Source organism: Chinchilla lanigera, unplaced genomic scaffold, assembly GCF_000276665.1.
Source record: "Chinchilla lanigera isolate Chin_1 unplaced genomic scaffold, ChiLan1.0 scaffold00008, whole genome shotgun sequence".
NCBI classification, from domain to species: domain Eukaryota; kingdom Metazoa; phylum Chordata; class Mammalia; order Rodentia; family Chinchillidae; genus Chinchilla; species Chinchilla lanigera.
Genome location: NW_004955409.1, coordinates 12,676,995 through 12,701,458, shown reverse-complemented (window position 1 = coordinate 12,701,458; position 24,464 = coordinate 12,676,995). Strand labels below are relative to the sequence as shown.

The 24,464-nt window shown below is 50.8% G+C and overlaps 2 long non-coding RNA genes across 2 annotated transcripts; one reads left to right on the top strand and one right to left on the bottom strand.

Annotated features, from left to right (window-relative positions):
• On the bottom strand, positions 1-14,508 carry LOC102025982. Its single transcript, XR_259779.2, has 4 exons — positions 14,094-14,508; positions 13,215-13,332; positions 11,825-12,124; positions 1-421 (listed from the first exon to the last, which is right to left on the bottom strand). It is a non-coding gene; the product is annotated as an uncharacterized LOC102025982 (long non-coding RNA).
• LOC106147730 lies at positions 13,174-20,567 on the top strand. Its single transcript, XR_001232651.1, has 3 exons — positions 13,174-13,262; positions 13,873-13,975; positions 19,822-20,567. It is a non-coding gene; the product is annotated as an uncharacterized LOC106147730 (long non-coding RNA).
• The last annotated feature ends 3,897 nt before the right edge of the window (positions 20,568-24,464 follow it).

The following is a 24,464-nucleotide window of genomic DNA, read 5'->3' as shown; positions in this document are numbered from 1 at the left end:
TTGAGGGTTATTGTTTTATAATGAGAATCACAGCTGAAGGAGCAGCTCAGAACTCGAGACACAAATGTAAGCATTTGGGAATAGACACCCGGGATGCTTCCTGGGATGACTCAGGCATCACCAACTGTGCCAGGAAATTACATGGGTAATCATAAGACCTTGCAGCTTCCAGGGAATGCGCAACGGTTATCCTTGAATAAAGTTATTCACCTCAAAACTTGCAGAAGTCCACACATCTCTGGTGCCAAGGAGCTGGTATTTCTCTGCGCTGAACCCAAAGAAAGGCAGACAAAAACACAATCCCATTAAAGATTTTCCGAGGACTCTTTGATGGGGGAGGGTTCCCTTGACCCCACAGAATTATATGATCCAGGAAGTCCAGCAGGTCCTGGTCACTCATGGGTAGAAGGTTCTGGAAGGCCTGGAAAAGACATGAAATAAGAAGCAGTGACAAGCCGGGAGTGGTGACGCACGCCTGTAATCCCAGCACTCGGGAGGCTGAGGCAGGAGGATCGTTATGAGTTCGAGACCAGCCTAGGCTACAAAGTGAGCTCAAGGCCAGCCCAAACTGCATATCGAGACCCTGTCTCAAAAAGACCCCCCCCAAAAAAATGAAGCAGTGACAGACTAAGAACTGACCCCAAAGGCAGGCATGAGGGTACGGGGCTGCTTTCGGGAAACACTTGGGCAGCTTGGCACCTTGTAGATTCACACACACAGTGGCACCAGCTCTGTAAGCCAGGGAGCCCTGACTGACCCTACGCTCAAAGCTGCCTCAGTCATCCCCTCTTTGCTCTCATGTGGAAGTAGGCCTGAAAATTTGGGGAAATGGAACAAGCCCCCCATTCCCATTTCCTTGTTCATCAAATGGCGGGCTGTGAGACCCTGAGCGTGGGGCTTGGAGTAGGCTCCGGGGTGGGGGCTCAGGCCCTGGGCTGCTTCATGAGGCCCGAGCCGCCTTCCCTCCCTGCTCCTCTCTTTCTTCTCGCCGACCTCTAATTATCCACATCGCACACCTTAGGGACCTCACAGGCCATGTACGTAGTCTGAACGCCTTACTTTACAGGCTGAGCAGACCTGAGGCCCAGGGATGCCAACTTTAGGGCAGTCGCGGAGTTAATGAGGGAGCTGTTCACTATCCATTCATACCATTAACTTCACGATGTATTGACTTCTGTCCCTTTCTCGCCTTCCTGAAAAGTACTCAGCCTCCAGGATGCCTCTAAGCTTCCTGCCTGTCCCCTTTTTGGTCTGTGTGACCGGAAGTATATCCCGGAAGTGACGGGATAAAACTCTTGAGGTTAGGGTGGGTGTAAAGGCCATGTCTGACTTCTGTCATGGGTCTCTGTCTTTCTCTCTTCTCAGACCGCTCACTCTGGGAGACCCAGATGCGATGTCCTGAGGACCCTCAGGCAGGGTAGCAGAGGCTAAGGGTGTGAGGACAACACCCGGCAAGGACCTAAGGCCCTGAAGCCACCACAGGACCAAGCAGATCCTTCCCCCGCTGAGCCTTCAGAGAGCTGCATTCCCAGCCAATGCAGGCGATGTGAGCAAAATACATGGGGAATGTTTACATTTAATTTGGCAGGGGTGGTACTGGGAATCGAACTCAGGACCTTGCACTTGCCAGGCAGGTGCTGTGCCACTGAGCTATATCGCAGGCCCTACATTTAAATATTACAATAAAAGACACATTGCCACGAATCCCCCTCAAAATATTCCCCCTCCACTTTGAACACACTCATTGCATTAGTCTTGCCACCCTCCGAAGCAGCTCTGGAAGTCCTCTTTTATGAGGTGTGATCAAAAGTACAGCGAGGCAGGGATGTAACTCAGTGGCACAGCACCTGCCTGGCAAGCACGAGGCCGAGAGTTCGATTCCGGGTACCAAAACGAAACAAAAATACAGTGAATGCTGCTGGCGAGTGCCATCCCACAGAAAGGCAGCCTCATAAATACAGGACAGTGTGTTCTCATCCACTGTCTTGACTGGATCTGACTCTCATCCCCAAAGTCAGAATGACTATGAAAGGAAAATGTTTTCTTGTTTTTTTTTCCAGTACCAGGAATCGAACTCACGACCTTGTGCTTGCCAGGCAGGCGCTGTGCCGCTGAGCTAAATCCCCAGCCCCAGGAAAATGTTTTGAACCAATTCAGGACATCAAGGCAACCATAAGAGCACAACTAAAGACACTCAGGAACTGGGCAGGGTGGCACACGCCTATCACTCTAGCACCAGGGAGGCTGAAGCAGGAGGATCACTGTTAGTTTGAAGACAGCCTGGGCTACATAGTGAATTCAAGGCCAGTCTGGACAATATAGCAAGACCTTATCTATCTAAAACATAAAGTCATGAAGGGGGACTTGCTGCTGGGGACATAGCTCAGTGGCACAAATGCCTGCCTGGCAAGTGCAAGGTCCTGGGTTTAATTCCTGGTACCAAAAAAAAAAAAAAAAAGAAAGGACTTGCAGAACTGCTTCAGAAAGGGGCAAGAACAGTGGGATAAGTGTGTTCAAAGCAAAGGGGCATATTCTGAGGGGTATTCGTGGCAATGTGTCTTTTACTGTAATAATTTTTTCTCATAATACTTTTTTAAAAATTTAAACATTTGCCTCAGCTTTTTATCACACTTTGTAACTGCAACCTTATGCAAGACCATGAGTCAGAGCCACCAGCTAAGCCACTCCCAGATCTCGAGTCCACACTGTGAGATAGTCCATGTTTGTTCTCTTAAGCTGCTAAGTTTAAGCATAACTGATAATATAGCAAGCGAGAAAAACACAGTGTTTTTTCCTTTTAAATTTTTTCTAGGGAAAAAAAAAAAAAGAAGGCAAATCCTTGCTTTCACCCTAGCCAGCCAGTAAGGCCCTGTCATGCCACACTAAAAGGGGCAAAACCAGCAAGCAGGAAGACACTGCCCTGGGCCTGGGGACAGCCCCTGACTGGCACAGGACTATGTCATCTTTCTCGGCCTGAGGGAGAGCACTGCAGTTGGTGGGCTGCTAAAATATACCAGCTCCCTTTATAGAAGTTGTGAGCATGTGGCTAGTGCAAATGTTAACCAAATAAAATGCATAATGTATAAGCCTCAGCAGTCTTTAGAATGGAGTTCCTCATTGGTGGCTATTCTGGAACCGAAAGGAAGTGCAGTGACTTCCCACGACTCCGGCTTCCCAGTTGGTGTTCCCATGTGATGGCCCCCTGGAGGCTGCACTCGGTGTGTCCTTCCTACCCTATTCAGCCCCCCGTTGACCAGACAAATACCTCCCAGACAGGAAGCGCCTCGAAAACCGCCTGAGCAAAAAGCTTCCTACGGATGCATCCACCCTGCAGACTATGGTCACACGGGCCTTTTCTGAAGCCCCACTCATCGGAGGGTCCAGGACAGCAGGGCCCGTAAGGACCAACCCCTGCCCACCTCAGGCCCGTACCCCCTGCCGAACTCTGTCTTGTTTTTCCTCCAGAAAACCTACAGTGAGGCTATAACCTGACCTTTGAGATGCCCAGCATTTGATTTCTAAAATAAGTGAAATTAGGTTAATGCCTTTTTCCTCCTTCACCCTTGAAGTGAAGATTGAGAGCCGCTGGGAAACTTTCTAGTGTCTTATTTTAAAGATACGAAGAGAACACAGCTGTCAACTTTCTTCCCAGGGAGGTTTCAGTCTAACGCCCTAGGAGGAGGTGATCCAGAGCGTGGGGACCTGTGGGGTCCCTAGGGTGGGTCTGAGGCAGTGAGGGCTGCTGGCTCCTGCGGCTCCGCCATGCCATGGTGTCTCAGCCTGCCCGAGAGCGCCAAGTTAACGTGGTACGGCTGGGGGAGGGCAGGAGGCACTTTCAGGGCCGACTGAGTGGGAGCCAACTGCCTCATCTCTCCAGTTGGGTGGTTTTTTTTTTTTTTTTTTTGGTTTCCCGAAGGAGACCAAGATGTAGCAGGAAATGAAGACGCTGGAGGCAGAAGTCAGTTTCATCAGTAGGAACAATGGATGCCACTGTGCTGCTCACAGGGCCGCAGCGCTCTGAAGGAGCATTAAACACAACAGTGCACCTCTGTCTCTGCCACGAGAACCTCACCACAGCGACTTCCGGGTGTCTTCTTCTGCAGCCTGGGGGATCTGGGAAGAACATTCCAGAAAAAGAGAGACATTCTATAGAATTGTCAGGGAGCGGCCAATTCTTGGTGATCTCTCCAAGCAGAGGAACGGCAAACACCTGTATGCCCTTTCGGAGCTTCCTCAAAACTAATGCAAATCCTCCTTGGTGCAAAACCTACTTCCCCCCTAATTAAATCGAGCTGAGTCTTGCTTCCGGAAAGCTTCCAAGGACAGAGGTTCAAGTGTTTGCAAACTCACAGAAAAGAAAGAGACCCGCAGAGCTGGGAAATGATCCCTCCCGCGGTTCCTTGCTCCTGCCTTGAACTGGGCTGCGGCCAAACCCTGCAGAGTGTCCCGAGAGAGCTCCCAGGAGGGAAGACGTGGATCAGAGGCGAGGTGTGCGCCAGCAGGAGCCCTGCCTCCGCCGCTCCTGGTCTGTCCTCCCCCAGAGAGGTCCTAGCTTCTCTGTGCCCTCATTGCACTTGCTCTGGCGGGGAGAGAATACCTATCTGTGGGGCTTCTGGGTGAGACTTTAATGAAAGGAAATGCGTGAACCAAAACATAATCTCTGTCTTGCTTTCTACTGTTGCCGTCCACCATATTAATAACCCACTGTTGGCTGAAGGGGCCAGCCTGGGCCACAGTGCTCAGCCCGGCTGCCTCCTCTCCCCGGGCCTGCACTTCCTGAGAGCAGAGTCTAGGCGGGTGGACTGACTTCTGTAGGCTGCCCAGGATGGTGCGGCTGCGCTGTGAAAGACCCGCCTCTGTCTTCCTTCCACGCTTCCAGGAGTGCCAGGCCTCTGGTCGAGCTGGGTTTCTGCGTTCCATTTCTCCCAACGTGTGTGTTTGTTTTATAAACCAAGAGTTTCCACAGCCCCCATTCCCAGCTCCATCTCTGGCCTTGAGGCCAATCTCCGGCGCCCACAGGAAACCACTAGTGACAGCACTGCAGGTTCACCTTGGATAGAGGCAGAGCTGCCCCTCAGCATGGTTTCGGCTCCCAGCGATGGCAAGCTGGTAAATAAGGAATTTTCTTCACCCGTTACTCTTCCTTCCGATTACAACTCCTTAGGACCTGAACTGTGGCCCCTGCCCCACATTCATAGGTTGAAGCCCCAACCACTAACGTGACTGCTGGATTTAGAGGGAAGGTCTTCAAGGGGGTAATTAGGTTAATGTGGATATAGAGGCGTGGCCTTAATGTGGAAGACTGGGATCCTCAGGAGAAAAGGAAGGGACCTGTCTCTGTCTACGGGAAAAGGCCTTGTAGGGACACAGAGCAGAAGTGGTTATAGACAAGAAAGGATGCCAAAGAAACCAGCTCTGCTGGCACTGTGATCTTAGATGTCTAGACTCAGCACTGTCACAGAATAAACCTGCTTTGTTTAAGAAACTCAGCCAGGCTTGGTGGCGCATGCCTGTAATTGCAGTACTTGGGAGGCTGAGGCAGGAGGGTCGCCATGAGTGCAAGGTCAGCCTGGGCTACATAGTAAGACCTTGTCAAAAAAAGAAAAAGAAAGAGAAAGAGAAAAGAAGCTCAGTCTGTGGTATTTTGTTATGGCTGCCTGAGCAAAATATCTTACAAACAGTCACCAAACCTGGTTTTCCTTTAAATACACTATAGTCAACCCACAATACCTGAAATATTCTCTGTAATCTGAGTCATTCACAGTTTTTTTCTTTCTCCTCTTTGCTAGGTAGTCCAGTCACACAAACTCAGGATCCAACTGCCTTAGCCTCCTGCATGCTGGGATTGTGGGTATGTACCACCCCATCCGGCCACAATTGTTTTTGACAGTATTTTGGTTTTGTTTTTTTCAGTACCGGGGATTGAACTCAGGACCTTGTGCTTGCCAGGCAACCACTTGTGCCACTGAGCTATTTCCCAGATCCCCTGGTTTTCCTTTAAAACAGCTCTTGAAGTCTCCTCATTCCCAAATCTTCTCTTGCCATCTTCTTCAGGGCCCCTGCCTCCAATGTCGGATTCCTGTCCCTACTTCCCGTCACCACCTCCTCTCATCCTGCGCTCCAGTTTGTCTGATATTCCCAGCCCACTGCTTGATTCGGCTCGGTCCGGATAGTCTGGGTTACAGCGCAGCCGCAGACGCCCCTACCGCCTCAGTGCACGCAGAGCTTTGCTTCTTCCCCTCCCCGTCCTCTGAGCCGGCTCTGCTGCTGGTGGTTTGCATCCCGGGGCCCCTGTGGATGAGCGGTCTCTGTGGGCAGAGTCGGTCTCACCGCAGAAAGAAAGAACACAGCGCATTACTCCACGGTTCCCAAAGGGCCAGGTCTGCCGCTCTGGGTGGGGGTGCGGATCCTCCCACAGCGCAGGGAGTCATCACCACGGGCACCGCCGCCACCTTCTGCCGCACCCGGCCCTGCGTTTCGGCCCTGCCTCTCTTTTGACTCAAGGGCCACGCTTGGGGCCCCAGCCACCTCACTGTCCTCTGAAGCTGGCTTCCTCCAGGGTGGAGGTTTCTCTTCCGTGAACTTCAGCTGACTTGATAATCAACGCCCCCTCCCCTGGAATCTTTTCAGGGGCCCGCCTGCCCAGGGACCTGTTGGGCGTCTTAGGATCCTGGTCACTCCTAGCTGGGCCACCAGGCTGGCAGATGACCCAGTGTCGGCCAAGAGGGCCCCAGAGGCCAGGAGCTGGGCCCACAGCCGCCTCCCTGGGAGTCACGGCTACGGAACCCCACAGGAACGGGTCTCTTGGGGCCGCCTGCCAACTCCACACACATCTGTCTCCCTGTCATTATCCTGGTGCAGCAGCTGAGAAACAGCAGCGAAAGCACTGCTGTTGGATAACAGAGAGAAAACAGAAATCCCTCGCGGCAAGCCATCTCAATGCTCCCTTGGCATGATGACTCTGGGACGTTCCTGATCGCGGCCAGAGGATCCGGGGGACCCGGCGGGCTGTCCAGAGTCCCTGTAGCCCAGGCTCCACACCACCCAGCAGCTTCCCGGGGAGAGACGGCTGGGCCTCAGACTCGACCTCTTAACGGCGCTGACGTCTGGCTGTGCTGAGGAGATAGCAGATGGGAAGGACGAGGACCAACACAGATGCGCATAGCAGCCAAGCGCTCACTTCTGTTGACAGAGTGCCCTTGTATCCCGGCAGCCTCCGGCAGGACTGTCACCATGGGGCACTGTCGCATGGGCCGCACGCGCAGATGGGGGGCAGCCAGCTGGCGGCAACCGGGCCCAGGGTCCTGCTCCGGGCCTGTGACTTCTTCCTCCACCCCTCTTGCCTCTCGGTCCCCAAAGGCAAGGCCACGTCCCCGGGGCCGGGATGTGGACAGGAGAGGCGCACAGGACACTTGCTCTCCACGAGTGTGTCTGTGCACCTGGGGGAACAGTGCACGGGGAACGGCCTCGTCAGGGTGTCCAAAGACAACACGACCCAAGGCCTCCAGGGACAGGAGGAGAGCGAGGGTTTGGGTCCCTGGTTGCTGGACAGTCCCAGACAGACCAGGCCTCCTGCCCCCAGAGGGCTGCAGGGCCCGGCCTCTCTCCAGAGCCCTGGTGGCCGCAGCTGGAGAGAGATGCTGGGGTCTCCTGGGGAGGACAAAGTCAGGACGACGCGTGGCCTGGCCTCCACAGTGAGGGCCTGGCATGGGAGGCGGCCGTTCGGCATTGACTTCCGCTCTGCACACCGACTGCAGTCAGAAGCTCCCGTACCTGAGGCGGGATTGTATGTGATGAGCATGATCGCAGTTCACCAGTTTAAAAGTGGACTCAAGACAGCCCCTGGCTCAAACCTTCCTTCTCCTCTCACCAGCCATGAACCTCGGGTTAACCGCCCTGGGCCTTAGTGTCCCATCTGTAATAACAAGGAAAGCAGTTGGTGTATTACAGCTGTTCCAATAGTTTCTGGAACCCAGGAAGCGCTATTTATATTACTAGCAGCCTTCCCGAAGACAAGCGCCCATTCTAGAGGGAGGTGGTCTTTGGAGGCCATGAGGAGGCCTGTGCTCCTCCTTGACTTCCCTCAGCCAGAGCAGTGTGGAGGCCCGCTGATCCTCAGGGCTTCACAGCCTTGCGGGGTAGCAAGGAAACCGCTTGAGAGCTGCGCCAGTCCCCAGGTTCCTGTTCCTTAGGAGTTGAGGGGCCTTGTATTGGTTAGCTACAGCTGTGTAAGAAAGTAGGGACCGCCAACAGCATGCCTTGACAAGAGAGACGGGTTGCTCACGGTTTTAAAAGCTAGAAGTCCAGATCGTGGGGTCAGAAGGGCAGCTCTTTCTTGGGCTGGGAGAATCTTCTCTATGCTCACCAGCTCCTGGTGGCTGCTGGCCATCTTTGGGGATCCCCGGCTTGCATCCCTCCACCCTCAGCCTCCATGTCACATGGCACTCCCTCGTGTTTATGTCTGAAAACTTCCCAGGTGTGATGACACATGCCTGTAATCCCGGCACTCAGGAGGCTGAGGCAGGAGGATTACCATGAATTCAAGGCCAGCCTGTGCTGTGTTTGAACTCAGCTGGGCAACCTAGAGACTTAGTAAGACACTGTTGTGAAATTAAAAAGGGCTGGGATGTAGCTCCCTCCCGCTGTGCAAAGGGCCTGGGTTCAATCCCCAGAACTGCAAAGACAGTGACAAAACTCATCGAATCAGGGCTCCAGGCGTCCAGGGGGAGAGACCAACACTCACCTCCAACCTCCGGACAGAACCCCAGCCCGCATCCCATCCCGCCGCCACCTTGATGTGACCGCACTCAGCCACAAACAGCTGAGGACACCCAGACCACTTTGCCTTCCGAGGGGGAGGCCGGGAGGGAGCCCACCCTGGGCGTGATGTGGGCGTTCGGCGGCCCAGGGCTGAGGACTAGCAGGTAGCGCTGTCTCTTCTCCCTGGTTTGCAAGAGGCTATTTCTAGAGACGGCTCTGGGAGCCGCTTGTGAGGCCAGCGGCATTCGGAAAGCTGCGTGGAAGAGGATCTACACCATGAGAGGCGGCTGGTGCTAGGAGCAGGCTGGGAGGGGGGGGGGGGGGGAGGAGGGAGGTTGGGCAGCTGGTTGGTAGGATGGTTGGGTGGGTGAGTGCTTGGGTGGCTGAGAAAGCCCCTTTAGCCAAGCCACGGTACTGGCCCCGAGGGCTCACAGGGCCCTGGAGAAGACCAGGGGTTAGCAGAGAGAAGGGCCTTTGGTCCCCAACGTTCTCACCGCCCACCCTGCTTGGCTCCTCCTGCTTCCGTGAGGTCAGCGTGTTCTCTGTGGAGACACCAAAGGATTCCACACTGTTCCTTCAGTGAACAGGAAGAAGTTGGCCTGCACTGGCCTCGTGCTGGAAGGCTCCAGGAGCTCAACCTCTGAAAGTAGCAGGTCCCTTCGCTTGTGGAAAAGAGGAGTGAAAGACTTGGGAAGCTGAGGCAGGAAGATTCCAAGTTTGAGTCCTTCCTGGGCAACTTAGCGAGACCCTGTCTCAAAATCAAAAACAGGAGCTGGGCATTGTTGCGCATGCCTGCAATCCCAGTACTTGAGAGGCTAAGACAGAAGGATCGCTGTGAGTTCAGGGTCAGCCAGGGCTTGACTATGCAGTGAGTTCAGCCTGAACTACAGAGCCAGACCCTGTCTCAAACAAGAATGGTTGGGGATATAGCTCACAGGAAGACCCTGAGCTCAATCCTCTGTTACCCCAACCTCCAAAAGGAGAAGAAAAAGCTGAAGAGGCACTTGGAATGGCAGCAAGTCTGTGTGAAAGCGACAGAGGCAGCCTGGTGATGCAAGGTTGGCCTCCTCCAAATCCCCCACTGATGAAGCTGGCGAGCCTTGCTGGCCGGTTAAGCCACAGAGGCTGTCTCTTGTGTAAGTGGGTCCCTCTGCTTCAGATTTCATTGTCAGAGGTTGCAAAAAGCTAAGGGGAAGCAAATTATTTTCCTGGGAAGAATAAAGAATGAGATAAGGATTGACAGAGAGGAAGGCTTTGTTTGTTGTTTTTGTTTTGGTGGAACTGGAGATTAAACCCAAGGCCTTTGCACTGAGCCATATCCTCGGCCCTTCCATACTTTTTATTTTGAGAGAGGGTCTCACTAAATCTCCCAGGTTGAGTTCAAACTTGCAATCCTCCTGCCTCAGCCTCCCAGACTGATGGAATTATAGACGTACACCACTACACTGCTTTGGAGAAAGGTTCTGAGACTTCACCGTGCCCCAGCCTGGAGAAGGTGGTGTTTCTAGTTACGCAGATGTCCAGGGTTTCCCTCAGATGTTTAGATTCTGGAGGTTTGCAGAGGGAGCCAAAACCAGCATCTGTAACAGCCCCCACCCCACGATTCTGCGGCTGGTGGCCCAAGGACCCTGCTTGGAGAGACCGGAGGGTGGGACTGACCTCTGAATGGGCTCCTCCTGTGCCCAGCCCTGCTCTGCCCCAGCTGGGGGTCTTCAGGATTCAGCAACGGGGTAGCTGGGCCCACAGTGTGCCAGGTATTGTGAGAACACATGAAAACACGAGGATTGGGGCTGGGGATTTAGCTCAGTGGCACAGTGCCTGCCTGGCAAGCGCAAGGTCGTGAGTTCGATCCCCATTACTGGAAAAAAAAAAAAAAAAAAAAGAAAAAAAAAAAAAAAAAAAAAAAAAAAAGAAAACACAAGGATGCCCCAGGGAAGCTTTCCTTTGTGGGGAGGTCAGCCCGCTCCCCACAGTGCCCCCTTCCTGCAGCCAGAACCCCCAGGGCCCTGCTGAGGGCAGGGGCGGCCTCTTCTAGGTGTAGGCGTGACAGCTTTGGACCTTCCTGGGACACTCAGGCGGTGTCAGGAGTTACTTTTGCAAAGATGGGGTGCAGGGTAGCAGGTTGTTCCACCGAGGGGCTCCCTCTGGAGAGAGGCCACGGACCCCACAGTGGAACAGTGCAATCTGGGGTTGTGTCTCACGAAGTCAAAGAGTTAATTCGAGGACAAAGGAAGTAGACAGGAAGATGGTTTATCAACCCTTTCATGCCGAACTTCGCAGTGTTTTGAATTTTGGTGTGAAATTCATATATGTTAGCTAGAAAAAGCCAAGGAACAAAAATTTGCAGAGAAAACATTTTAGGATGTTCCACTGGTATGGACATTCCAGAAATGGAACAGTAGACATTAAAGGGTTAAGAGGAGGGAACCCGAAAATGGGTCACCTTGGGGATGTTTGTCTAGGGGATTTTATAACAAAAAATGACCAGGGCTCAAACAGCTCTGGGTGAAACTAAAGTCAACCTACAGAGGACTAGACATGGGCCTATGAGGAACTGAGTCACATGGCAAGCGTGTGTCTGAGGGGCCTCTTGCCCTCTGTCCTGCCCAAGTGGTTCATTAAAAGAACAAAGTGAGCAGGAAAACCATTTCCCACATAAGCAAGAGCGGCAGTTGCTATGCCAGCATCCATCGCCTCGCTTGTTACCTCCCTGGCCTTGACTGTCCACCTTGCTCTTGTTAACTCAGACCTCAGGCTCCTGCTTATCCGACCAGAGCCTGCTCATCCTGACCCCCGCTTAGGCCTGCTGCCTGCTGTCTTCTGCCTACCTTGCCTGTCTACAACAGTAGCAGGGACTCCTCTGCTGTCCCTGTCCCCCAGTTCCAGGGAGAAACCCCATGAGATGATTCCCAGTGAGACCAGAGGGCATCATGGTGACAGAGCCCACGGGCTCATCTGAGGTGATTCTACCGCGACCCCCATGGGTTGCGCTCTTTACATCTCTAAGCCACTTCCTGCTTCCTTTTCTAGGTCACAAGCTTCACAATTGGTGTGAGTCACTCACCCAGGAGGCCCAGAGGCCAAGGCTGCCTCCTAGGGAGGGAGTGGGGGACAGGACTTGGAAGGGTGAGATGCTGGTTCACTCCTGAGGAAGCGTGCGAACTGTCATCAGCTTTTAGGAATGCTGGTGCTGGACACAGAGGCTGGGAAATCCGTGGTCCACCTGGTTTGCAGTTGCTCTCGGTGCTCGTGCCAGGCCCTCGGTTCCCAGGAGGCCTTGGGAAAATTGGCAGTGGAAGCCATTTTCAGTCCTCACTGGAACTCGCTGTCAAGGGGCCAGGCCTCCCAGTGAACCATATTCATCCTGTGGGAGATGTGGAGAAAAAGCCTTTTGAAAATGTTCTCCCCAGTGACTACATTTCAGAACAAGGAGGCTACTACAGCTCAGATGCGAGACTGTGACTTACTGTTCCCTGGGAAGGATTGTTCTGGTGGCGGACTAAGGACTAAGGACCAGCACCCGATGATTTGGTTAAAGTCAATGCAAGTCAGCACCTGCTGTTATCTTTGTCTCCCAGTGTCAATCCTTGAATTTTTTTGCCTTGTGAAAATGTAGTGTCACCAGGCGTTGGGGGGCACGCCTGTAATCGCAGCACTCAGGAGGCTGAGGCAGGAGGATTATTATGAGTTCAAGGCCGGCCTGGGATACAAAGTGAGCTCAAGGCCAACCTGAACTGCATAGTGAGACCCTGTCTCAAAAAGACAAAAAAAAAAAAGAAAAAGTAGTGTCAGCGTGAACACACCTGAGATAGCTCTGAAAGTGCAAAGTTTTAACTACTCCTGAGGTCTCTGAGGGACCCTGCATTCAGGGATGATGCTGGGGCCTGGGGCTTGAGGCAAAGGCCCTGAAGTGGTGGCCCCTTCTGCAGACACCTGGATATAATGCCTTCTTCTGTAGGATAGAAGAGCAGGCAGAGAAAGGTCCAGAATCTCAGGCCAGCCTAGAGACTGATGGGGCAGCTGTCCTGGAAGTTTCAGGGCTTCAGTGCTGGCTTCCAGAGAGATCATCTACAAAGACAGAGATACTCCGAGTCTATCTGCAGAAAAGCAGCCATGTCATATGTAAAGCTATGGACAATAGACCCACAAAAATGTCATGCTCTTTACTACTGAAGGGTAGGGAAATAGGAATTCTTACACTCTGCTTGTAGAAATAAAACTGGAAAACTTTGCTCGTTGGAACTTGCTGAAGTCTGGGGCAAAGACAATGCTGGCTCTGTAGTCACACAGCCTTTGTTTTTCCCCTGAACATAAATGTAGAAAACCACATTTCCCAGCATCCCTTGTAGTTAGGGGTGGTCATGTGACTGAGTCCCAGCCAATTAGAAGCCACTTCCATGCCTTACTGCAAAACTACATGTGATTATCCATGGTCTGTCTTCACTTTTACCCACCTCCTGGAATCAGAGGATCCAGTGGAAATCTCCAAGACTTGACTAATGGTAAGCCAAACCCTGGTTCTGGGCAGGTTGCCCAGCAACCTCCAGTCCCAACTGGGTGACTTACACTGCACTGTAACATAAGAGAGAAATACATATGTTAAGCCACTGAGATTTGGGAGTGTTTGTTATAACATTTAGCCTTTCCTGACTGATGTAGTGTCAAACATGTTGAACATGTCAAAAGCTTTGCCCTAGCAATGACCATTTTTGGGGACCTATCCTAAGAAAATAATTAAGGATAATCACTATAGTACAGTATTATTTTTTTTCTTTGGTACTGAGTACAGTATTATTAAAATAGAAAAAAGAATAAACAACATTAATCTCCAATAGTAGGAGATTCATTAAATAGATAATATAGCTCTGCAAAGGAGTATTATTTAACATTAATACTGAAATATATTAATTAAGATAAGTATCAAAAGACATGGAAGGGTTTGAGCCCATAACTATTTACGCATGTAAATGTATGCATAGCAAAGCTCTGGGAACATACTTAAAAAGAGTGATTATTTCTGGTAATAGGATAACAGGTGGCTTTTTAAAAAAATTGTCTCTTTTCTGCAGTTTTATGCTTTTTCTATACTAAGTGTATATATATTTTTTGCAGCTAAAAACATGTGTTTCAGTAGCCTGCTGGAGATGAATGGGTCTTCTTTGAACCCGAAGGCTGACCTTGCCCTGCCTGAGTGGCGAGCGCCCTGTGTGCAAAGGTCAGCCAGGTGCTTGAACGCTCCTCCGGGTTTGAATCCCACCATCCATGAGGTTAAAAGTGGTTTCCTGAAAACACAGCAAGTGAAGTAGTTCTGTCACACCACACACAAAGCTTACCGGTCAAATACCTGTTTGATTTTCACTAGGAGCAGCTTACCAGCCCTTCTCACATCGTGCAGAGCTCAGCTCCCCTGACAAAGCACTCTGGTTTAAAGGAAGGAAGTGCCTTTCACCACAGCATTTCTCAGAATTTTCTCTGAGAGTTGCTAGGGCCTAAGAACTCTTGGCAGGGGGCTACTTTGGATGCTTTCAGAAAACCGCAACCACTGGCCCCCTCCCCCATGAAAGCTGAGTGACGCAGAGTGCAGGGCAGAGAATCACACCCTAACCATAGGTCTTTCTTCAGCAACCTGGCAACCTGACCACAAAATAAACTTAGGAGCCTGAAGCTTCCAGCACCCTGACCTACAAGATCAAAGAATCTCTCCCGCCTCACCAAGTGAACTTTTCACAAAAAGTTGCACAGCCAGTTTTTGTTCTGACCTTCTAAACATGTGGTCTGCCAAAGTGAAGCTGAAATTCGACTTTTTCCTGCCAAATCCAGGCTCGAGTGGAGGGGACGGGCTACGCAGCTGTCCTACGGAGGAAGGTTCTTCTGAGTTCTGTGAGCAGACCACACATAAACACAAACCACCGATAAGTTTTGTGCAGAGTATTTAACTCGTTGTCTTCTCAGCAAACCACATGCCTCCAAAATGAAGACGTGGAAGGAAGGAGGATTTATTTTTAAAGTGAAGTCCTGGCTCTCTGCATTAGCAACAGGGGCGTCTTTACAGTAAACGAAATCCAAGTCTGACCCTGCCCCAGGATGCTGGAGAGAGCCTTCAAGAAAACCTTTGCCACCCTTTCTCCATTCCTCTGTAACTCAGGTCCTACCTGCTCATTAGGCTCAGCCAAAAAAAAATATGTATGGAGGCTTCCCGGGATAGTCAGCCTACATCGTGTCTTTCCTATATCCAAGCTCCTTTTTAGTGAATGTGCAGTTAGCATTTAAATGCACAGCTGTCTCCTGTGTACCTGCAGGGCATAAGTCCCCAAGCCCTTATGGATACCTGAAACTGAGCCCAGTACCAAACCCTACATATGCTATTTTTCCAATACACATGTATCTATGATAAAGTTCAATTTATAAATTAGGCACATAAGGAGATGAAAAACATTGTAAAGTAGGATAATTATAATAGCATATTGATACTGCTACAGCAGACTGTAATGGAAATGGCTCCTAGGTGACTAACAGGTGGGTAGTATATATAGCATGGATACACTGCACAAAGGGACCATTCTCATCCTAGGCAAGGTGGGAGAGGACTGGCTTGAGATTGCATCATGCCCCTCAGAATGGTGGTATGTACTTTAAAACCTACCAAGCGTTTATTTCTGGAATTTTCCATTTAATTTTTTGGCCTGTGGTTGACCTCAGTAGGCAAAACTGTGAAAAGCAAAACCTCAGAGAAGGGTTGGGGGTGGCTCTGTGACTCAAATGACTGTGGTCTATGGGTGGACGCACTCCAGATTTGTGTAAGAGGTCAGCCTAGACTTGCTTGGAGTCCTCCCACCTCAAGATCCCAGCCCCTTCCACATTCCTCTGTCCTTGGGTATTTGGAGCCTCACAATGAGTAGCGGCTAAGCACACAGGCTTTGGAGTGGGAGTGTTGTGTTGTCTTGAGCAAGTCACTTGCTCTCCCTGAGTTTTAGTTCCCCCTGAGACGTTTCTTTTTCTTTCTTTCTTCTTTCTTTCTTTTTTCTTTTTCTTTCTTTCTTTCTTTTTTCTCTTTCTTTCTTTCCTTCCTTCCTTCCTTTCTTCCTTCCCTTCTTTTTCTTTCTTCCTTTCTTTTTTTCTTTTTTTTTTTTTTGAGACAGAGTTTCACTATGCAGGCTGGTCTTGAACTTACTTGGTAGCCCACGCTGGCCTCAGACTCTCAACGATCCTCCTGCCTCAGCTTCCCAAGTTCTGGAATTACTGGAATGTACCACCATGCCTGGCTATTTCCTTATCTTAAAAATGGTCCTAGCAGTCATGGTGAGAATTAAATGAGAATATTCATGCAATGTACTTCACTCTCAAAAAGCCATGTTTCAGTGTTTAAAAGAGGCCCCTTAAGCCAGGTGTGGTGGTGCATGCACATAACCCCAATACCTGGGAGGCTGAGGCAGGATTGATGCAAGTTTGAGGCCAGCCTGGACTACAAAGTGAGTTCAAAGCCAGTCTGAACTGCATCGTGAAACCCTGTCTCAAAAAGACAAAGAAAAAGTGGTTCCCCAATTCTTTGAAACACCTCCCATCTGAAGGTGGCACTCCTTGAGTCTGGTCTCTGAAATGAGTGACAGTGGGATTTAGGTAAGAGACCCACACCAGTGTTTGGCCTCAACCAGAAGAAACTGGTGCTTGCCATGTCCTGCTCATTCTCGGAAGCCAGATGCCACAGGAGAGGGAGCTGGTTCGATGGACAGGAGTGTCCTGGCTCAAAGCCCAGCTGAGGTTCAAACGAACTGTCAACACAATAGCCAAGATGCTTTCGAGATGACTCCAGCGGCAGCCACACCTGGCTATCCCCATGGAAACCAGGGACCGGAAACCTTGAGCAGGAACCCACTAGGAGATCCCAGTCAACCTAGCCCCATGAGCTACACAAATAACTATTGTTTTCAGCCAGTGATCACCACCACGCTCTCCACCTGATCTTAGCCAAAAGGCCGAGAAGCGATACTACCACGCTCTCTGGTAGTTTGTTATTCGCTACAGATATCAGCGATCTCACTTTTGCATAAAGGTAAGGAGGTCTCACGTTGGTCCACAGAAGGTCCTGATCTTACTTGCTGTTTGTCCCTTGGCAGCTGAAGTCTCACCCCCACCAGCTTGTTACCCTGAGCCCCTCCTCCGACAGATACACTGTGGCATTGAATCCAGCGGTGGCCCGGATTCAGGTCTTCACTGCAAGAAAAATTTCTTAGCCTACTACCTTCAAAGAACTGTGTGGGAGGAAGGCACTGCCCACATCTACGCACAGCGGGTCTACGTCAAAACAGGCTCCTCTGCATGTCAAATCCTCCCGTTCATTGAGTTTTTCCTACATGTTGGACCTTGTTTTTCCAAACAGAATTTAAGTTTCTTGATGGCAGCGACCCTGGTTTAGTTCTACTTTTTGATCATCAGAAAGAAAACGGTGATTATACTTCACTGGAACCGCTTGAGTTTACAAAAAAGCCTAAGGCCATGATGATACTAGAAAGAAATGAAAAATTGCAGCGGTGCAGGGGCAAGCCATGCTGCCCAGTAGGAGCATGGTGGTCCCCAACCTCAAAAAAAAAGTATATGGGGTTAATGATTCTATTGTAAAAATAGCATAAAAATGGTTCATGTAACTGCAAAGCACAGACACTGGAGGGTAAAATCTCCCTACTGGTTCCATGTTGTCTCCCCTTTGAGGAGCTGGAGGTCCCTGTAGTCTTCCAAGATGTAAGGGATATTTTACCTGCGGTCGTGATGTAAAAATCTCAACCCTTAGACCAGCCCAGGACTGTAGAGATATTCAGGTCTGACGACATGTGCTGGCCCGGTTCCTGGCTGAAGAGACCATCTCTGTGGAGTGCCCTGCGGTCCCTGGGGTGGCTCAGATGCCAGGCTTTGTCTGGAAGCGAGTCTCAGATTTCTCCCGCTCTGGGGAGCCATCCGCATGAGTTTTCCTGTCAGTCACCAGCCAAGAGGCTTAGCACGCTCTGCGAGGGCTTCTGTGACCAATCACATGCCTGCCTTTGGCACAGCTGCAGGGTACCTGCCTCCAGCCTGGACGGGTGCTGCCCTCCCCGCGCCTCCACCTCTACTCTGCGTTGCTGAGCCTGTGTACATCCGGGTCCCACAGAGCAGGGTTTTCCCGGGAACCCCGTCCTTGTTCCCTGCTCCCTGGCAATAGCAAGACCTCAGCCTTGTGTTCTAAAGTTTTAAATGACCAAGTGAATAACTTCGCCCCCATTTCCTTACAGGTCCCGACCAGCACTGCCTACTTATTGTCCCCGAATGGGTCCTGTGTCTCCTCTCTCCAGGGGACTGCGTTCCCTGAAGTCCCCATGCTCACAGTAGGATAGCAGCAAGACCAGCTGCCTGACTGGTAGGAGTCAGAGAAAAGTGAAACTGCAGGTCCCTAGTCCCAGATTATTAAGAGCTTTAAATTCTTAAGAATTAGTAATTAGCCAGGCACAGTGGAGCACGCCTGTAATCCCAGCACTCGGGAGACTGAGGCAGAAGGATCATTGAGAGTTCAAGACCAACCTGAGCTACAAAGTGAGCTCAAGGCCAGCCTGAACTGCATAGAGAGACCCTGTCTCAAAAAGACCAAAAAAATAAAAAAATAAAAAAGAATTAGTAATTAGTTATTAAATATCAAATTAAGAAATAAGAACTTCATCAGGCATGGTGGAGCATGGCTGTAATCCCAGCACTCGGGAGGCTGAGGCAGGAGGATCGATGCAAGGTCAGGGCCAGCCTGCGCTACATAGTGAGTTCAAGGCCAGCCTAAACTGCATAGCAAGACCCTGTCTCAAAAAAAAAAGATTAAGAATTTCTAAACAGTGACACATCAATCCACACAGAGGGCTCTTCTAGGAGCTGGGCTGTTGTCACTGTAAGGTCACAGATCCATGAAGCTGCTTCCGTCATGTCACAGGTACGTGCTGTGTCGTGAGCCTGGATGCCATGCCGCTCCTGGTAATTGCGAAATCTTTCTCTCTTTCTTTCCTTCTTTCTTTTTCTCTTCCTCTCTCTCTTTCTTTTCTTTTTCCTTTTTTTGTACTGAGGATTGAACCCTGGGCCTTTGCACTGAACTATATTCCTGATCTTTTTGTTTTATTTTTGAGACAAGATCTCCCCAAGTTGCTAAATTGCCCAGGCTGAGCTTGAACTTGCAGTCTTCCTGCTTCAGCCTCCCAGAATGCTAGAATTTCAGGCGTCCATTACCACACCCAGCTGAATGCACAATTGCTCTTTGAGGACCCACCTCTCTGTGTGGCTTCACAGGGCCCAACACCACCAGGCTGTCCCAAGGGTGAGCCTCTGAGCTGACCGGGCCAATGAGAGCACTGCATCCTCTTGGTCACGATTGGCTCAAGGATGGACATGTGACCCAAGCATAACCACTGAGAAGCATCCCTCAGAACACTGCGGCAGGAAAGGAGGTGACTTTTTGTGGGTGCTGCCAACTTAGCAGGAAGCAGGCCCAGAGCCCCTGAAGGTCACCAGCTGGGAAACCCTACCTGACAGAAAGTTGATACTGAGAAAGCCGAGCTGAGATGATGGGTGTGGGGGCAGAGATTCCTGCCGGCACCGTTCAAGCACTGGATCGACCTGATCTAGCCTTCCTTCCCTCCCTCCTTCCTTCCTTCCTTTTTTCTTTTTCCCTCACCATCTTCATTTCTTTTTTCTTTTTCCTTTTGTATGAACCAATACATTTCCCACATGGCCTAAGCTGCTTATGTCACTTGAAATCAGGAGAGACCCAGCGAATGAGCTGGAGCTTAATAAACACCTGCCAGTGTTTGAAGGAGCCATTGTTTAGTTCTGTCACCTGTCCTCGGCGGGGTACCCCTTGACTGGAGAATCAGGACAAGGAACAAGAGCTCGGAGCAACTGTGACTGGGCTCCTACAATGAGCATGTTAAGGGTTCCGTCTTACTCAGGACAGAAGTGGGAGCCTTTTTGCTTTGGAAATTTGAAAACAAATTTTTTGTTACGCATTTTTTCTTTTTATAATAGGAAAGACTAATTATTTTATTTTATTTTATTTTTTAGAATTTGAAAGATTCTAGTTGGCTGGAGTGCCAGTCCCAGCGCTGACTTGGACCAGGCTGGCGGAGGCTTTGGGACCCACAGTGCCGGCGAGTGACTTCCTGGTGCAGAGCCGCGGTCTGGAGATCTGCAGGACCCGGAACTTCCTGGCGTGGGCGACCCACGGTGCTACCCCCGCGCTTTCACCAGAGTCCCATTTGGAATCCTGAGCCAAGGTCTCAGATTGCCGCATCAGCTGCCAACAGCAAATGTTATCTGTCTTCTGGATATCTTGGCAGGAAACGCACATTTTTATACCTCCAGGCCAGCCAAAGCCTTGAGGCCGGTTGACTTCCCGGTGATCTCACTGAGTCCTGCGCTCTGCCCGGAGTGAAGCCTGAGCCGTGACCCTCGGGCAGCACAGCTGTGACACTCCTGCCTCTCTGGTCTTCCGCTGCGGCCTCCCCCTGCCTCTCCTTGAGCTTGCCGTGGCTGCCCTCGTTTGTCCTGAGATCCCGTTACTTTATGAATGTCTCTCCATCCTACTGCTACAGACCCCTCGTGGAATCCTTTTTGCTCTCTTTGAAACTAGATCCTTCCATGGATCCCATCTGCGCCAGGGGCCTGTCACAGTCCTCAGCTGAGATGTTCCAGGGCTTTCCCCAGAACCAGCCCTCCCACCATCCTGGGAGGCTTGTTTTGAGACAGGGTCTCACTGTGTAGTTCAGGCTGGCCTTGAACTCACTAGGTAGCCCAGGCTGACCTCAAACGTGCAGTAATCCTCCTGCCTCAGCCTCCTGAACACTGTGATTATAGGTGTTTGACACCATACCCAGCTCAAAAGTTGAATTTGCGTAAGTATGTCTCAGCCAGTAAATGTCCCAGCCTCAAGTTTGCTTACCTACTCAACTTCTGTGACCTTTGTCTCCTCTCTATTCCAGCTATGTCTACATCATATAAGTCTTCAAAACTCAGAATTGCTTGCAATTTCTGTTTATGTTCTGATCGACTTTGCACGCTTGTGTTTGGTGGTCTGAGCAACTGATTTGAAGGTAACGATACGCAACGGAATTACAATGGTGAATTCCTACCATCTTGTCTAGTGAAACTCTGTATTATCTCTAATGTTTTATCGAAGAATTATTTTCTTATTCTCTTTAATGGTTGGAGCAATCTTTCATTCTTACATCTGGTAATCTGAGCAATGTAGTTGAGGATAGCGATATGTAATGTAACAGCCACTGTTGATTTGTATTATTTTGTCTTGAGAATCTGTATCACTTTGTTTACTACCATCTTTAAAATAAAAAGAAATTCTAAAAAAACAAAGCTCAGAATTGACATGTGAAACTGGAAAATCCCACTTTCTAACTTTAATTCTTTAATTTCCAGCATTCATGCTGTCAAACAGCATTCTGGTTTTATGAAGGCCTCTGACAAATCAACAAGACCATTTTCCCTGACTTCACGCACTCAGGGCTGGGCGTATAGCTGAGTGGTAGAGCACTTGCCTAGCATTTTGGAGGCCTTGACTTCTATCCTCCAGCACCTCAAACAATAACAACAAAACACATTCCAGAAATATCTCTGGGGTCCACACATGTGCCAGGCACTGCCAAGCCAAATTTATGAAGCTTCATGTAATGGAAAGGTGTTTCTGTTACTTGTTGCTGTCTAGCAAACCTCTCCACGGCCTACTGACTTCAAACAATAGGGGTTTATGTCTCACAATTTTCTGCCAGGCACTGGGTCAGGGCAAGGTTAGGCAGCTCTTCTGTGCACTGGTATCATTTGGCATCACCATCCAAGGTCACTTTGCACTCATCTGACAGCTGGGCTGGCCTGAGGGCCTATGTCTCCCTTGTCTCTCAGGCGCTTCTCCATTTGGAGAGCTTGGGCTTCCTCATGGCATGGTGGTCTCACATTAGGCAGATTTGTTACAAGGCAGCTGGTTTCCAAGAGTAAAACTGGAACTAACAAGCCTGTTGAAAGTTAGGCCCCGAACTGGCACAGCATCTTTTCTGCTGCATTCTATCAGTCAGAGCAAGTACTAAGAAGTCACCAGGCCAGTCCAGATTAAACAGAAGGAGAAATTAGCCTCCCTTCTTGACCAGGGGAGCAGCCTATGTGTACAATGAGAGGAGGACATGATGGCGGCCATTTTGGGAGACTGTCTCCTGTGGAGGAGGGAGACAGTAAGTATACAGACAAACAGAAAAATACCTAATAGTAATCGGAGATTCTCAGAGAATGGGAGCGGGATGATTTGACAGAGAATGACTGAATCACTCTGGTGATTCAGGGGGCTGTCAGAAAAGTCTCTCTGAGGAAGCAATATTTAAATTACAACCTAAAGGGCGAGACATTTCCAGTTGTGTGCAGGCCCAGGCAGAAGGAAGTTCTAGTTAAAAGCTCTCACAGGGGGTTGAGCTGGGCGGGCTTAAGGACTCGAAAGGACTGTGTGTTGGGAGCGAGGGCCAGGCCAGGAGTGGGTGGGGGAATCGGTCAGACAGCAGGCAGGATCTGCCGGGGGGCTTCATTCCCAGTGCGGTTCACAGAAAGCCACGATGGGTTTCAGCAGAGAAGGGACACAGACGATACTGAGAGGTCACTCAGGGTGACAAGTTCAAGTGTGAAAGCGGCAAGACAGGTCAGGGGCTGCTGTGGGGCCCAGGACACAGGACACGGTGACCCCACTGGCCGGTGGGGAGGAGACAGAGGTAAGTTTGGGAAATGGACCGGCAGGAAGCACCAAGGCCGGTGCTGGTTCTGCCTCGGTTCAAGGCTTCTTCAGGCCTTGAGGTCACTGCAGAGCCTCCTGCCTGGTCCTCCCCAACACGCAGCCATCACTCAGTGTCTTTGGGGCGCACAGTGGGGACTTTATGACGGGCTTTGCCTCCTCCCCCGTAGGTGCATTTCCTGTCCCTGCCCCACCTAGGCTTCGCTGCAGCAAGCCCAGAGAATTTGCCATTCCCTGACTGCGTCCCATCCATGACCTCGTGCCCAGCGTTGCTCTTTCTTCTCCCCAGAATCTGCCTTCCCCGTCATCGCCATCACTTCGGCCACCGAACTTCTTTAACTCCTTGAGAAAGTATCTGCTTGCTCAGCGGACGTCTCTGCCCAGATGTGCTCCCAACCCCACAGGTCTACAATTATACTCATCACCTCTCTTGCCCCCTTTTACCCTCAGCTGGAGCCCCAGTGAATGAGGGGTATGAAGCATTGCAATATTCTGGGGGTCACCCCTATCTGTCCTGCACCCTTATGCAGATTCCTGGGAACACTTGTTTTATGGGATAAAGTGTTGGCCAATTCTAGGATAAAAAACACAGCCAATTAAGAATTGTTTTTTTAAAAATGCAGTAACTGTCAGGGATGGTGGCACACACCTGTTGCCCCAGCTCCTTGGGAGGCTGAGGCAGGAGAATCATTTGAGCACAGGAGTTTGAGGCTAACTTGAGCAATACAGCAAGACTCTGTCTCTTTAAAAAATGAAAAATAAAAATGTAGATTCTCGAGCCCCTCTCCAGACCCAATAAATCAGATGTTCTGCTGGGCAGCGGTATACCAGTGCCCATGGACCTCTGACAGAGCTGAGACGTCCACCCCGAGACTCACTGTGACCAGCAGGATAACCCACACTCTGCACTCCCCCACCAGGCCCTCCCGTGCGTCCTTTCCCTGGTGGCAAGGCCCTCCCCGTTGCTCCCGTCTCACCCTGTCCCTGCCCAGGCTGCCTCCTCTTCCGGGTTCCTCTCACCTCCCCCTTTGTGCTGACTGACCCCTGCCCAAGGGATAACCCTTAGTCACCCTCTGTGACCTTGCCTCTCAGAGCACCAGCGTCTCCCAGGAGCCTGTGAGGAGTGCAGACTCACAGGTCGCGCCCCAGCCCTGCCAACTGGGCCCTCGCTGATTCCTGTCCACCTAAGGGAGTAAGAAGCAGAGCTTTAGAACTTGGGCTCAAGAGTCAGCTCCTCCCGGAAGCCTTCCCAGGCTGGCACACTTCCCGGGTATTCATTCCTGCAATCTGACACGAGGCATCGCGGCCACTGCCCTTGAACATCTCAAAAATCAGGGTCCCCACTGTCCAGTCACAGACGCAGATTTACTGAGCCCCAAGAGCTCATTAACAGCGCAAGAGCAGCTTGCTGCTGCTCCTCAGCCCAAATGAGAGAGAGAGACAGAGAGAGGGCGCACAGAACCCCATCCCTGAGCCACCTTCCGGTGCCACCAGAATGGTGTATGTGTGTTCCGGCTGATGCGCTTAAGTGCATGTATCAACAGTGCAGAAGGACCAGCCAGCCGTGGTGGTGCAGGCCCACAATCCCAGCACTCAGGAGGCTGAGGCAGGAGGATAATCGCAAGTTCCAGACCAGCTTCGCTACATGGTGAGTTCAAGGCCAGCCTGAACCGCATTGCTCAATGGACCTCTCTGCCCTGATGTACCCCAAACCCAGGTCTATAAAACAACAACATAACAAGCCCCCCAAACAAAACAACAACGAACACTATGCAGAAGGACAGTGGATGCCCAGTTCTTATGAGGCTGAGCTCCACAGTCAACCTGTGACGATGACTCCTGGAGACCTTGAAGTCACTGTTGATCATGGAGCTGGGAAAACTGCAAAACAAATGCAGCGTGATCAGTCCCAGAACCAGTCAATCTC